Source organism: Oncorhynchus masou, chromosome 25 (genome assembly GCF_036934945.1).
Source record: "Oncorhynchus masou masou isolate Uvic2021 chromosome 25, UVic_Omas_1.1, whole genome shotgun sequence".
Lineage (NCBI taxonomy): Eukaryota > Metazoa > Chordata > Actinopteri > Salmoniformes > Salmonidae > Oncorhynchus > Oncorhynchus masou.
The window spans coordinates 18,796,364-18,810,019 of NC_088236.1; the positions used below are offsets into that span (position 1 = coordinate 18,796,364).

The window sequence follows — 13,656 nt, forward strand, 5'->3', positions numbered from 1 at the left end:
GCCTACCCATGTCAGAGACGCAAACTCGGTCTCAACCTTTAAGTCTTTACTGAAGACTCATCTCTTCAGTGTGTCATATGATTGAGTGTAGTCTGGCCCAGGAGTGGGAATGTGAACGGAAAGGCTCTGGAGCAACGAACCACCCTTGCTGTCTCTGCCTGGCCGGTTCCCCTCTTTCCACTGGGATTCTCAGCCTCTAACCCTATTACAGGGGCTGAGTCACTGGCTTACTGGGGCTCTCTCATGCCGTCCCTGGAGGGGGTGCGTCACCTGAGTGGGTTGATTCACTGATGTGGTCATCCTGTCTGGGTTGGGCCCCCCTTGGGTTGTGCCATGGCAGAGGCGGGCCATACTCAGCTTTGTCTCAGGATGGTAAGTTGTTGGTTGAAGATATCCCTCTAGTGGTGTGGGGGCTATGCTTTGGCAAAGTGGGTGGGGTTATATCCTTTCTGTTTGGCCCTGTCCGGGGTGTCCTCGGGTGGGGCCACAGTGTCTCCTGACCCCTCCTGTCTCAGCCTCCAGTATTTATGCTGCAGTAGTTTATGTGTCGAGGGGCTGGGGTCAGTTTGTTATATCTGGAGTACTTCTCCTGTCCAATTCGGTGTCCTGTGTGAATCTAAGTGTGCGTTCTCTAATTCTCTCCTTCTCTCTCACGGAGGACCTGAGCCCTAGGACCATGCCCCAGGACTACCTGACATGATGACTCCTTGCTGTCCCCAGTCCACCTGGCCGTGCTGCTGCTCCAGTTTCAACTGTTCTACCTTATTATTATTCGACCATGCTGGTCATTTATGAACATTTGAACATCTTGGCCATGTTCTGTTATAATCTCCACCCGGCACAGCCGGAAGAGGACTGGCCACCCCACATATGCTCTCTCTAATTCTCTTTCTTTCTCTCTCTCAGAGGACATGAGCCCTAGGACCATGCCCCAGGACTACTTGACATGATGACTCCTTGCTGTCCCCAGTCCACCTGGCCGTGCTGCTGCTCCAGTTTCAACTGTTCTGCCTTATTATTATTCGACCATGCTGGTCATTTATGAACATTTGAACATCTTGGCCATGTTCTGTTATAATCTCTACCCGGCACAGCCAGAAGAGGACTGGCCACCCCACATAGCCTGGTTCCTCTCTAGGTTTCTTCCTAGGTTTTGGCCTTTCTAGGGAGTTTTTCCTAACCACCGTGCATCTACACCTGCATTGCTTGCTGTTTGGGGTTTTAGGCTGGGTTTCTGTACAGCACTTTGAGATATCAGCTGATGTACGAAGGGCTATATAAATAAATTTGATTTGAATTTGATTTGACTTAAAGGTGCGAGGGTAAAAAACTTCAAGGTGCGAGGGTAAAAAACTTCAAGGTGCGAGGGTAAAAAAAAACACGCCCTGTTAAGAACTCTTTTTTTTTTTTATATATATATATTGACTTTCAACTGGACTGGAGTGTGGACCTCAGTTCATCTTTCAATCGTGGATATATGCTCCTAAACACCAATGAGGAGATGGGAGAGGCGGGACTTGCAGCGCCTCTATTTTAGTTCTATTTTATTTTATTCTATTTCATTTTAGCGCCTGGCTACGCAGACGCTTATGAGCAGTTTGGATGCAATGATTGAATAACATTTATGTGTACATTTATTTTGCAACGCTCGCGCACGTTATGCGAGCAGTGTGGTCAGCACATAGCCTGTCAACTATGTGTCTATCTATCCCTGTTCTCTCCTCTCCTGCACAGACCATACAAACGCTCCACACCGCGTGGCCGCGGCATCACCTAATCTGGTGGTCCCAGCGCGAACGGTGGGTTCCCGGAGTTGCGGCCAACAAGGCAGAGTTCATCTGTGTGTGTGTTCCTATACATCAAAAGGAGGATTATTCAATCACAAACACCACAATTCTGTGAGACGAATCTATGACTCTGACTCTCTCTCTCTCTCTCTCTCTCTCTCTCTCTCTCTCTCTCTCTCTCTCTCTCTCTCTCTCTCTCTCTCCATGAACGTTTGACAAGGCCCTTCTAACCCTACCTACACGTACATATTACCACAATTACCTCAAATAATCTGTACCCTCGCACACTGACTCAGTACCGGTACTCCCTGAATAAAGCCTGGTTATTGATATTGTGTCACTTTTTTTACTTTTGTTTATTTAAAAATAAACATTTTCTTAATTCTTATTTTCTTAAGATTACATTAATGGTTAAGGGCTTGTAAGTAAGCATTTCACGGTAAGGCCTACACCTGTTGTATTCGGCGTATGTGACGAATAAAATGTGATTTGATTTGATAGTCACCCAGCATTACAGTACCCTGCCTAAACAAGCAGCACAACAACAAGTTAACCAAGTCACTTGAACCAGCATTACAGTACCTTGATCCAAATCAGTCCCTGAGCTAACCAACTGAGGTTCGCATCTCTGCATGTCTGGCAGACTGCATCACACTCTTATGGGAAGAAACACCACTGCTTCTCTACATGACATTATTTGTTGACGAATTAGTCGTCATAAGAGCAACGGTGCATCAACAGCACGCAAACATTTCTCTGTACGTCCAGTCATGTTGCTGCACAGCCAAGGCATGGCACATTTTCCAAAGAACACACACACACACACACCAAATAGGACAACCTGCTGTGAAAAGCCAAGCTGATCCATAAGACTCCCCAGCAATAGATGGGAGAGAGAGAATATGCTGATAAACATTGATAGATGAGAAATATAACTCTGATTAAATCTGACTGCCCTCTGCTGGAGGGATGGGAGTCAAATGAGACACATGCACTGCATGAACACACACACACACGTGCACAGACACACACGTGAGAAATACAGTGAGAAACACAGTGAGAAATACACACAGACCTTCACAACACTCCTATTTCATTCTCAAACTCTCAGCAGAGACTCTATCTCTCTCTCCATGATCATGCTGTTTAATCAGCTTCTTGATATGCCACACTTGTCAGGTGGAAGGGTTATCTTGGCAAAAGAGAAATGCTCACTAACAGGGATGTAAGCAAATTTGTGCACAACATTTTAGAGAAATAAGCTTTTTGTTGGATGTAAAATGTCTGGGATTTTCTATGTCAGCTCATGAAACATGGGACCAACCCTTTACATGTTTATATTATTGTTAGTGTGGGTTTCTATATACAGTTGAAGTCTTAGGTTGGAGTCATTAAAACTCGTTTTTCAACCACTCCACACATTTCTTGACAGCAAACTATAGTTTTGGCAAGTCGGTCAGGACATCTACTTTGTGCACGACAAGTAATTTCCCAACAATTGTTTACAGACAGATTATTTCACTTAAATTCACTATATCACAATTCCAGTGGGTCAGAAATTTACATACACTAAGTTGACTGTGCCTTTAAACAGCTTGGAAAATTCCAGAAAATTATGTCACGGCTTTAGAAGCTTCTGATAGGCTAATAGACATTTGAGTCAATTAGAAGTGTACCTGTGGATGTATTTCAAGGCCTACCTACATACTCAGTGCCTCTTTGCTTGTTCAAACGAAATCCGCCAAGATCTCAGAAAATACATTGTAGACCTCCACAAATCTGGTTCATCCTTAGAAGCAATTTCCAAACACCTGAAAGTACGACGTTCATCTGTACAAACAATAGTACGCAAGTACAAACACCATGGGACCACGCAGCCGTCATACAACTCAGGAACGAGACACGTTCTGTCTCCTAGAGTTAAACGTACCTTGGTGCGAAAAGTGCTAATAAATTCCAGAACAACAGCAAAGGACCTTGTGAAGATGCTGGAGGTAACCGGTACAAAACGATCTATATCCACAGTAAAATGAGTCCTATATCGACATAACCTGAAAGGGTAAGAAATAAGCCACTGCTCCAAAACCGCCAAAAAAAAGCCAGACTATGGTTTGCAACTGCACATGGGGAGAAAGATCATACTTTTTGGAGAAATGTCTTCTGGTCTGATGAAACAAAAATAGAACTGGCCATAATGACCATCGTAATGGTTGGAGGAAAAATGGGGAGGCTTGTTAGCGAAAGAACACCATCCCAACCGTGAAGCACGGGGGTGGCAGCATCATGTTGCGGGGGTGCATTTCTGCAGGAGGGACTGGTGCACTTCACAAAATACATGGCATCATGAAGTAGGACAATTATGTGGATATATTGAAGCAACAACTCAAGACATCACTCAGGAAGTTAAAGCTTGGTCACAAATGGGTCTTCCAATTGGACAATGACCCCAAACATACTTACAAAGTTGTGGCAAAATGGCTTAAGGACAACAAAGTCAAGGTATTGGAGTGGCCATCACAAAGCCCTGACCTCAATCCTATAGAACATTTGTGGGCAGAATTGAAAAAGTGTGGGCGAGCAAGGAGGCCTACAAACCTGACTCTGTTACACCAGCTCTGTCAGGAGGAATGGGCAAAAAAATCACCCAACTTATTGTGGGAAACTTGTGGAAGGCTACCCAAAATGTTTGATCCAAGTTAAACAATTTAAAGGCAATGCTACCAAATACTAATTGAGAGTATGTAAACTTCGGACCCTTGGGAATTTGATGAAAGAAATAAAAGCTGAAATAAATCATTCTCTCTGCTTTTATTCTGACATTTCACATTCTTAAAATAAAGTGGTGATCCTAACTGACTAAAGACAGGGAATTTTGACTGTTGTGCAACAGGACCTCCCACTCCTCTTTCTATTGTGTTTAGAGCCAGGTTGTACTGTTCTGTGAAGGGAGTTGTACACAGCGTTGTATCTTCAGTTTTTTGGCAATTTCTCGCATGGAATAGCCTTCATTTCTCAGAACAAAAATAGACTGATGAGCTTCAGAAGAAAATGATTTGTTTATTTTCATTTTAAGCCTGTAATCGAACCCACAAATGCTGATGCTCCAGATACTCAACTCGTCTATAGAAGGCCAGTTTTATTGCTTCTTTAATCAGGACAACAGTTTTCAGCTGTGCTAACATAATTACAAAAGGGTTTTCTAATGATCAACTTGCCTTTTAAATAATAAACTTGGATTAGCTAACACAACGTGCCATTCGGACACAAGACTGATGGTTGCTGATAATGGGCCTCTGTAGGCCTATGTAGGTATTCCATTCAAAACCAGCCGTTTCCAGCTACTTTTGAAAGGTAGTGTATATATATATAAATATATTTTAAGGAACTCAGTTTGGCTTTAAACTTATTCTTGACAGCTGTAATAGTAGAATGCACAAGGTGCAATTTAGAAATTGGGTAGTGCATCATCAGTTCCTCTTGTCATTGTAATGAATACGATGGGAGACAGAGTGCTGGTTTCAAGCGCAGGGCGCAGCGGTGCTTATTAGTAAAGGATCACAGGAGGAGGCAGGTAGCTGGTTCCAGGGGCAGGCAGAAGGTCATACACAGGAACTCCAAAAAAGTAACAGTACAGGCAGGGAAAGGCTAATAACGAAGTCCGGGAGATCAGGCAAGAGGTTGATGACAGGAAATCTGATAGGCAAACGTACAGGCAGGGAATAGGCAAAAAGGCATTGTTAGTGAGGATGGGCAAACACTACAATACACGGGAGGCCTAATATGGAACTAATCAGCGCTCCGACTAGAATGTGGACAAAAACAAACAATACCTCACAATGATGGGGTGCAATGAACTGAACTAAATAGTGTGTGTAAATGACATACAGGTGTGTGAACAGGTGATCAGAATTCAGGTGATTGGGATCTGGAGAGTGAGCTGCGTTCAGGGCATCTATGTGTTTGAGAGTGTGAGCTGGAGGCAGACGTTACAGTCATGTTCGTCATTGCATACCTCAGAGAGCAGAGCCTATATGAACAAACTTTTTTTATTCGTTTTTTTAGCCCATATATATTGTTGTCATTTTTTTGTGACTCAAATACCACATGAATATACATTAGACATGACAAAATGTATAGATTTTCAAGAAAACTAGGTTTAAAACTGCAACATTTTCTTTGCACCCCATGACAAAATGTGTAAAATTGCAGGAAATAAGCTTTAAACCTGCTAAATTCTCTCCGCCAACAAGAGGGGTGCACGCGCGCAGGATGTTCCCAAACCTGGAACCAAAAAGAGTTTTCCTATGGGCACAGCCCTATCCTCAGTTCCAGTTTCAGTCCCATAACACACCAACATCCTCAGCCCCAGACCCAACACACAATTCCTTTCCCAATTCAACAAAAAAACAGCCCTAACCCTACACCACAGCCCCAACCTCTCCCGAAACTCCAGCCATTCTCAGAACGCATCTCCATTGAGGGAGGGGCCTACCCCCCAGGTCCATACCATAGCTCCTATAGCTTTAGCCCAATTCCTCGTCCAATGTCAAACCCCAGCTCCATATACCCCAGCCCTTTCCTCTCTTCTCAGAGAGAGCTGGTCAGGGGCACCCTACAGGAAGACCCATGTTTACGCCATACTCTTTTAATTAGACTCAGCCAGTGCTGGTATTTTCTTAACAATTTGGCCTGTGTTTGTGTTAATCCAGAATGGCCAGGGTGGCTCCACTTTCATACCAAGAGAGGCCAGTGTGTTTTCTTCATTTTCTTTTTTTACTCAGACACATCTCTGCTAGAGGGAAATTTGTCATATCAGATTAAGAAAATCACTATGGGTTTGGTGATATTAAAATGCTGCTGATCCTTCTGAATGGCAGTGAGATAAAAGTATTCTGGCAGCCATATTGGAAGAAGAGGAGTAGAGAAAAAGAGAACACACCACAACACTGCAACTTCCTGTTCAGGCAGGTCACTTCATGTCCCTGGTCTCATCAATGTAAACACAGCTTGAATGACCTTCATTATGTATAAGGCCAGCTCCCTCAATATTCATTTGATCTATAAACACATTTATCTATGCATTTTCTGCCAAGTCAAGAGATCAACCTGTTTGCCACAAAGTGCACCAAAGAGGGAAAGAAGAGCACCAAATATGTGTGTTGCTTATGCCTGTTTGATAACACATCCACATCATTCTACTATTTCTATTTTTAACGCTTTGGTTCAACTGTCCATCCCTCAATATGACTGAAACACAACTTCCTGTGTGTAAGTGAGGGTGTAGTCTAAGTGTTAATGGATACTGGGGAAGTTATTTTGTGAAGAAAGTAAACCCTAACCAAGGCTGATGAATGTGATTCTCTTTGAATAAGAAGAGCTGCAGTACTAAACTACTGACCTAGCAGGATGAACCATAAACATAGCAGGTGATGAAATACAGCATGAGATCACCCATGCAACTCCACTCAATTCCAATGAGAGATATGCTATGGTGTGTGTGTCCTAATGGCCAGAGCTCCCAGGAGGGGTCATGGAGAGGTCGCATGAAGAGGAACTGGTCCAAATGAAACATAAACAGACGCCCTCTCTCCTCCTCCCCTCTTCTTATACCTTCCTTTCTATCTCTTCTCCTCTCCTGTCTCCTCCTCTGCTCTTCTCTCATACCATTTCCTCCCTTGCTCTCTACCTCTTAACGTTGACGTTGGGCAACAGTTCCCCCTGTGCTGAGCAGAGCCGAGAGCAGCCCTCCACTGTCCAGGCAGTACTAATCTATCCCTCAGCTGCACAGTCTAATCTAAACAAACACATATCTCCCAACTAGCATCTGGAAACCCTCAGTCCCTGACCTGGGAAAAGTGTGTGTGTGTGCGCATATGCGTGTGTGTTCTCATGCAATAGTGTGTGCACATGCAAACCTCAGCCATCAGTCATCACAATAAACTTGGCTAAACTACTTACAGTAGATGACCCTGGGTTCTAACACCTTGACATAACAAAACAATAACACAATGTAGGGAAATAGCAATGGCTGAAAAGCCTGTGCTGTAGTAGACGTGTGACCATCTGCCAGCAAGACTCAGCTGACAGGCTTGTGTGTGAAGAACCATGGAGCTGTGCAACATTAGGATAGGTCCAGGAAAGAAGAAACCACTTTATGTAGCTGTGCTTTATTAACACTCCCTTACTGTAACTAAATCAGCTAAGTTCACAGGAAACTAGGCTTGGCTGTACACCATATATACCATGTAGCAGGGTATTTGGAAATAGCCACAGGATGGTTTTTCAATACCACTGAAACAATTTATTTTAAGATTTTCAAAAAATATACAGTACCAGTCAAAAGTTTGGACACACCTATTCATTTAAGGGTTTTTCTTTATTTGGACTATTTTCTACATTGAATAACAGTGAAGATATCAAAACTATGAAATAACACAATCATGTAGTAACAAAAAAGTGATAAACAAAATCAAAATATATTTTAAATTTGAGATTCTTCAAGGTACCCAACCTTTGCCTTGATGACAGCTTTGCACTCTTGGCATTCTCTCAACCAGCTTCACCTGGAATGCTTTTCCAACAGTCTTAAAGGAGTTCCCACATATGCTGAGCACTTGTTGGCTGCTGTTCCTTCACTCTGCGGTCCAACACATCCCAAACCATCTCGACTGGGTTGAGGTCGGGTGATTGTGCAGGCCAGGTCATCTGATGCAGCACTCCATCACTCTCCTTCTTGGTCAAATAGCCCTTACACAGCCTGGAGGTGTGTTGGGTCATTGTCCTGTTGAAAAACAAATCATAGTCCCACTAAGCGCAAACCAGATGGGATGGTGTATCACTACAGAGTGCTGTGGTAGCCATGCTGGTTAAGTGTGCCTTGAATTGTAAATAACCAACATTGTCACCAGAAAAGCACCCCCACACCATCACACCTCCTCTATGCTTCACGGTGGGAAACACATGCGGAGATCATCCGTTCAAACACGCCGCGTCTCACAAAGACATGGTGGTTGGAACCAAAAATCTCAAATTTGGACTCATCAGAACAAAGAACTAATTTCCACCGATCTAATGTCTATTGCTTGTGTTTCTTGGCCCAAGAAACACATTGTCCTTTAGTAGTGGTTTCTTTCTGCAATTCGACCATGGAGGCCTGATTCACGCAGTATCTGCTGAACAGTTGATGGTGAGATGTGTCTGTTACTTGAACTCTGTGAAGAATTTATATGGGCTGCAATTTCTGAGGCTGGTAACTCTAATGAACGTATCCTCTGCAGCAGAGGTAACTCTGGGTCTTCCATGAGAGCAAGTTTCATCATAGCACTTTATGGTTTTTGCGACTGCACTTGAAGAAACTTTAAAAGTTCTTTAAATTGTACTTATTGACTGAACTTCATGTATTAAAGTAATGATTACCTTTGCTTATTTGAACTGTTCTTGCCATAATATGGACTTGGTCTTTTGTATACCACCCCTACCTTGTCACAACACAGCTGATTGGCTCAAATGCATAAAGAATGAAAGAAATTCCACAAATTAACTTTAACAAGACACGCCTGTTAATTCAAATGCATTCCAGGTGACTACCTCATGAAGCTGAGTGAATGTTATGAGTGTGCAAAGCTGTCATCAAGGCAAAGGGTGGCTACTTTGAAGAATCTCAATAGAAAATATATTTTGATTTGTTTAACAGTTTTTTGGTTACCACATGATACCATATATGTTATTACATAGTTTTGATGTCTTTACTATTATTCTACAATGTAGAAAATAGTCAAAATAAAGGTAAAAAGCCTTGAATGATTAGGTATGTCCAAGCTATTGACTGGCACTGTATAACTTTATGAGCTGGATTGCCTGTCTTTGCGATTAGTTTATGTTATTTTATGATCATTGGCAAATTTAGCTAGCAGCCTCCACAGAAATTCGCTGTTACTTGTGCAAATTGTGTTAGCATTCCCAAAGGGCTTTTTAGATTTGTTTTGCAGCCCCCTTGTGTACTAAGTCAGTAATACCGTAAATCCAGGGATGAGAGAAGGAAGGTATCCGGATTCCTCCCAACCCTACAGTCAACTATAAGAGTAGCCATTGGATAGTTAGCAAATTAAAGGGATTTGGCATTGAAATTAAAGGGATTAATTATAAAATAGGTTTTTGATAAAATCCACATGCTTTGAAATAATATAGCATATTATTACACAGTAATAAATCATTACTATTTACAATAACTGTATCTAGTATGCTATAATATACTTTAGTCTTGACACACAACTTAAAGTTTAGTCTATAGCTTATGTCTGAATGGCACCAGAAAAGGGTAACTTTGAGAGTTTGATTGACCCTCACTAGCTGAACTGGCTTACATCAGCCTATATGAGGGAGAAATCTGTAAAAAAATATATATATATCTGCTGGGATGATTGTTCACATGTCACTATAGTAGCCTAATGAGCATAGGCTGAGCCTAAAGATACTTCAGAAATGTATTATGTAAACAACCATGGCCTAATGGCAATAACGTTTCAATCATAAATCCAAATTATGATATCTTTCAAACTGCTCACATTTCAAAGGTGAGTGAATTGATGACCCATACATGACTCAAATACAGACTACCACGGTCCTAAACTACTGGAATGCAGATCAAAGGAAAAACAACGCTGCCCCTCCCCCTTTCCCCAAAATCACCACCCATACTCAAAGTCCCCTTTCAAACAAAAATATACTTATTCTACATAACGGATTTCGTAAACAAATAGCATAACCCCGAGTTTCAGATGGTCTACTTTTGTACACATGCGTTTCAGTCCGCACTCCGCTTTCAGCCAGAGACAAATCTTTCTTGGAAAGTTGAGAGTTGTCCAAAACGGGACCACACACAGTCTCCGAGCTGTGCGCGGATCACATTCAACTGCTGGGGGCAGGCAGACACACACACACACTCACACACTCACAAAATGGCGGCTTTGACCAAATTTCCTCTCTCCAAAACATCTCATGGATTTTATAACCATTTTCCTTTTAATTAACTTAAAGAAAATAGTTTAAATACTCTGTGCATTTTCTTTGCGCATCTACACTCAACAACAACGTATCCAAAGCAACAAAAAACATAACATGAAACGAAATACAAATATTTTCAAGTTTAGACTTGGCCCCGTGCCAAACTGCTAAACAATAAACAACCTCCGCTTGTTTGGAAGACCCTCCATCCCTCACCACCCCACCGAATCCTTCCCAGACTTGAGCTTATTCTCAACAGGATGGACAAACGACTCAACATGAAAAGGGACCAAAATTATAAAACATTTTCTTACCTTCTACCCAGAGTTTCTCCACGTCGGTTTCCAGATTAGCTGCCCGTAAGCCAACAGCGAAAGCTCCGAATACCAATAGGCCCACAACCAAAAACTTTCCACAGTTCTTTTGTATGTAACAGCCCAATTTAAACAAGAGTCTCTGAAACTTCGCTCTCAGCCACAGCGGTGCTTTTCTTCCAGTCGCTTTCCCCTGCGACAAGAGAAATCCCGCATATTACTCCCTAAACAAGTGCTGGGAGCATCAAATATTTATAATTGTTGATCAATTGAATGTAGTGTTATGTGGAGAGGACTTCACGGTTATCATATAATAAAATACATGTTAATAAATGTGTTATTACATTGGTATGGTAAGTGCAATTAGCATGCCAGTTGTTCTAGATACATACTTTATTGGGGCCTACACGTGCAGTGTGTTCAGTATGGTACATCAATGTTTACTGTTCTGAATAAGAACCTCGGAGTAGGCCTGTTATTCTGGCCAAAAAGGCAGTGGTTGGACCTCCTACGTCGAGGAAGGAAAGAGATGCGACGTAAGCACCGGTTTTGGACGACAGGACTATAGTCCGCTACTTTGTTGTTTTTACCACACACACACCGGTAAGAGTGGAAAGCGCAGCATGTCTTGCAGTCAGTCAGTGACAAATTGTAACACAGCGCAAGCCTTATGGCAATACATTGTATCGAATGATGCTATTAATTCCCCCAAAAGGTTCACGTGAGTTTTTACGCTGCCGCAAAATCACACACCGCACAATTCCATTCCCGTAGAGCTGCGTGTGTGATCTGCGTTGAGGAGTGGATGGAGTAGCCATCACCGAGGGAGTTAGGCTACGACAATATTTGTGAACGGAAGAGGGTAGCCACATGGATTTTTGCATTAGAGAAGAGAACAGAGAACGACTCCCCAGTAAAGATAACATCGTGCAGACGTCTGGGCAGTTAGAATCGTGTTCGATCAGTGCGAAAACACATCGGTCTAAACTGTTGTGTACATTTTAATTGTGCAAAAGTAGTGAATAGCCCTCACTGTGTAGCCTAGTTGCGCGACCGTTATTTAAACATTGTAGCCGAATGTAGCCTATATAATATGTGTAGCCTATATTCAAAATATGGATCAGAAATAGTCTAAACGCGAGAAAAGTGAACTATAATTGAAGAGCAAATCACAACATAGATTACACGGCATAGCGGTACACCTCAACCCCTCTCCCCTGCCCGTCTTTCTATCCCGTTACCTAGCGACTTGACAATGTTGGGCAGTTTAATTATAGTAGAACTATAACCATGTTATTTCACTCAAACATGTCAAATAATAAGCACCTCGGATATTTGCTGCAAGGCGAAAGCTGCATCGCAGTAACTTGGCCGCTGCAAATACTCCAAATCCGGCGCTGTTGAGAGATAGTTCCCCCTGTTCCTCCGCGTTATCCTCGGCCGATCGGGGTCCCTGTTTTCCTGCTCAGAGGAGGCATTAGCTGCCGAGGCCATGTTGCGGAGACTTCGCGCTGGTTCTGCTTTTCCACGTTATAATATTTCCCCGAAAGCGTGTGGTAATGTCCCAAGGCAACACAGTTTCACTCTCGGTGATCTCACACCCGTAAAGTACTTCATACTGCTGTTGGAGACGGCGAGTCAAAGTCTGCGCCTTCCATCCCAACATTTCGTGATCCAGAGGTCTCCACCGCTTTGCACATTCAGCGTTTCTCTTAAAGAAAGGTATTTATCTTTAACGGCAAAGTGGAAAAAGCCATTCCCATCTACAAAACGGCGGCTTGGAACGTTCGATGGTCGTAGCATTCTGTGTGTTCTATGTGGTCTTCCCTTGGGCCGCGACACCGCGAACTCTGAGATTCAACAGAGGAGAAAAAAGACTTCACCATTTGGAAACAGAGGAGGAGGGGTAAAAGCGAAAATAATCGAAATCCCGCCTTTAGGGCTGTCAGATGGCCGGATTTTCTCACATCTGATTGGTTCCAGAAGGGCAAAAATTACTCAGCAAACACGACTATTATTAGCTGCTTAGCAACAGCTCAGTAAAGTAGAGCGACCACCCAAGTCGACAACCCTCGTGTGTGCGTCTCAAACTTCAGGGGAGCATTTCAGAAGCCAACCCGCTTGTGCGTTTGCGCGCAACCAAGACTGGAGTTTATGGTTTTTCACAGGAACTGCATTTCTTGAAGCAGCATTTTTTGAAGGAAGCACACTAAGGTCTTTTCGATGGAGGGGTCTCGAGGAATGTCAGAACAGTAGTTTTTAAATTAGATTTTTTTTTTACCAACAGGGCCTAGTGATAGCTTGGCCTCAAATTACCGTGTTTCTGGGGGAGGTCACAATATTCTGTCTGACAGTAAAGTGGATAACAGGCATCATAAAAGGGTAAAAATTACAACCCTTCATCTATTACAAATTAAGAAACATCAAATACCTAAATACTATTTTGTATTTATTCCGGATCCCCATTAGCTCTTGCCAAGGCAGCAGCTAATCTTCCTGGGGTCCAATCACAATTACATACAATAAAACATAACACAACACGTTAGTACACA

General features: G+C 42.7%; 1 pseudogene; it reads right to left on the reverse strand.

Annotated features, from left to right (window-relative positions):
- The window catches only part of LOC135513866 (protein patched homolog 1-like), a 133,339-nt pseudogene extending 120,349 nt beyond the window's left edge, over positions 1-12,990 (reverse strand).
- Positions 12,991-13,656: the final 666 nt, after the last annotated feature.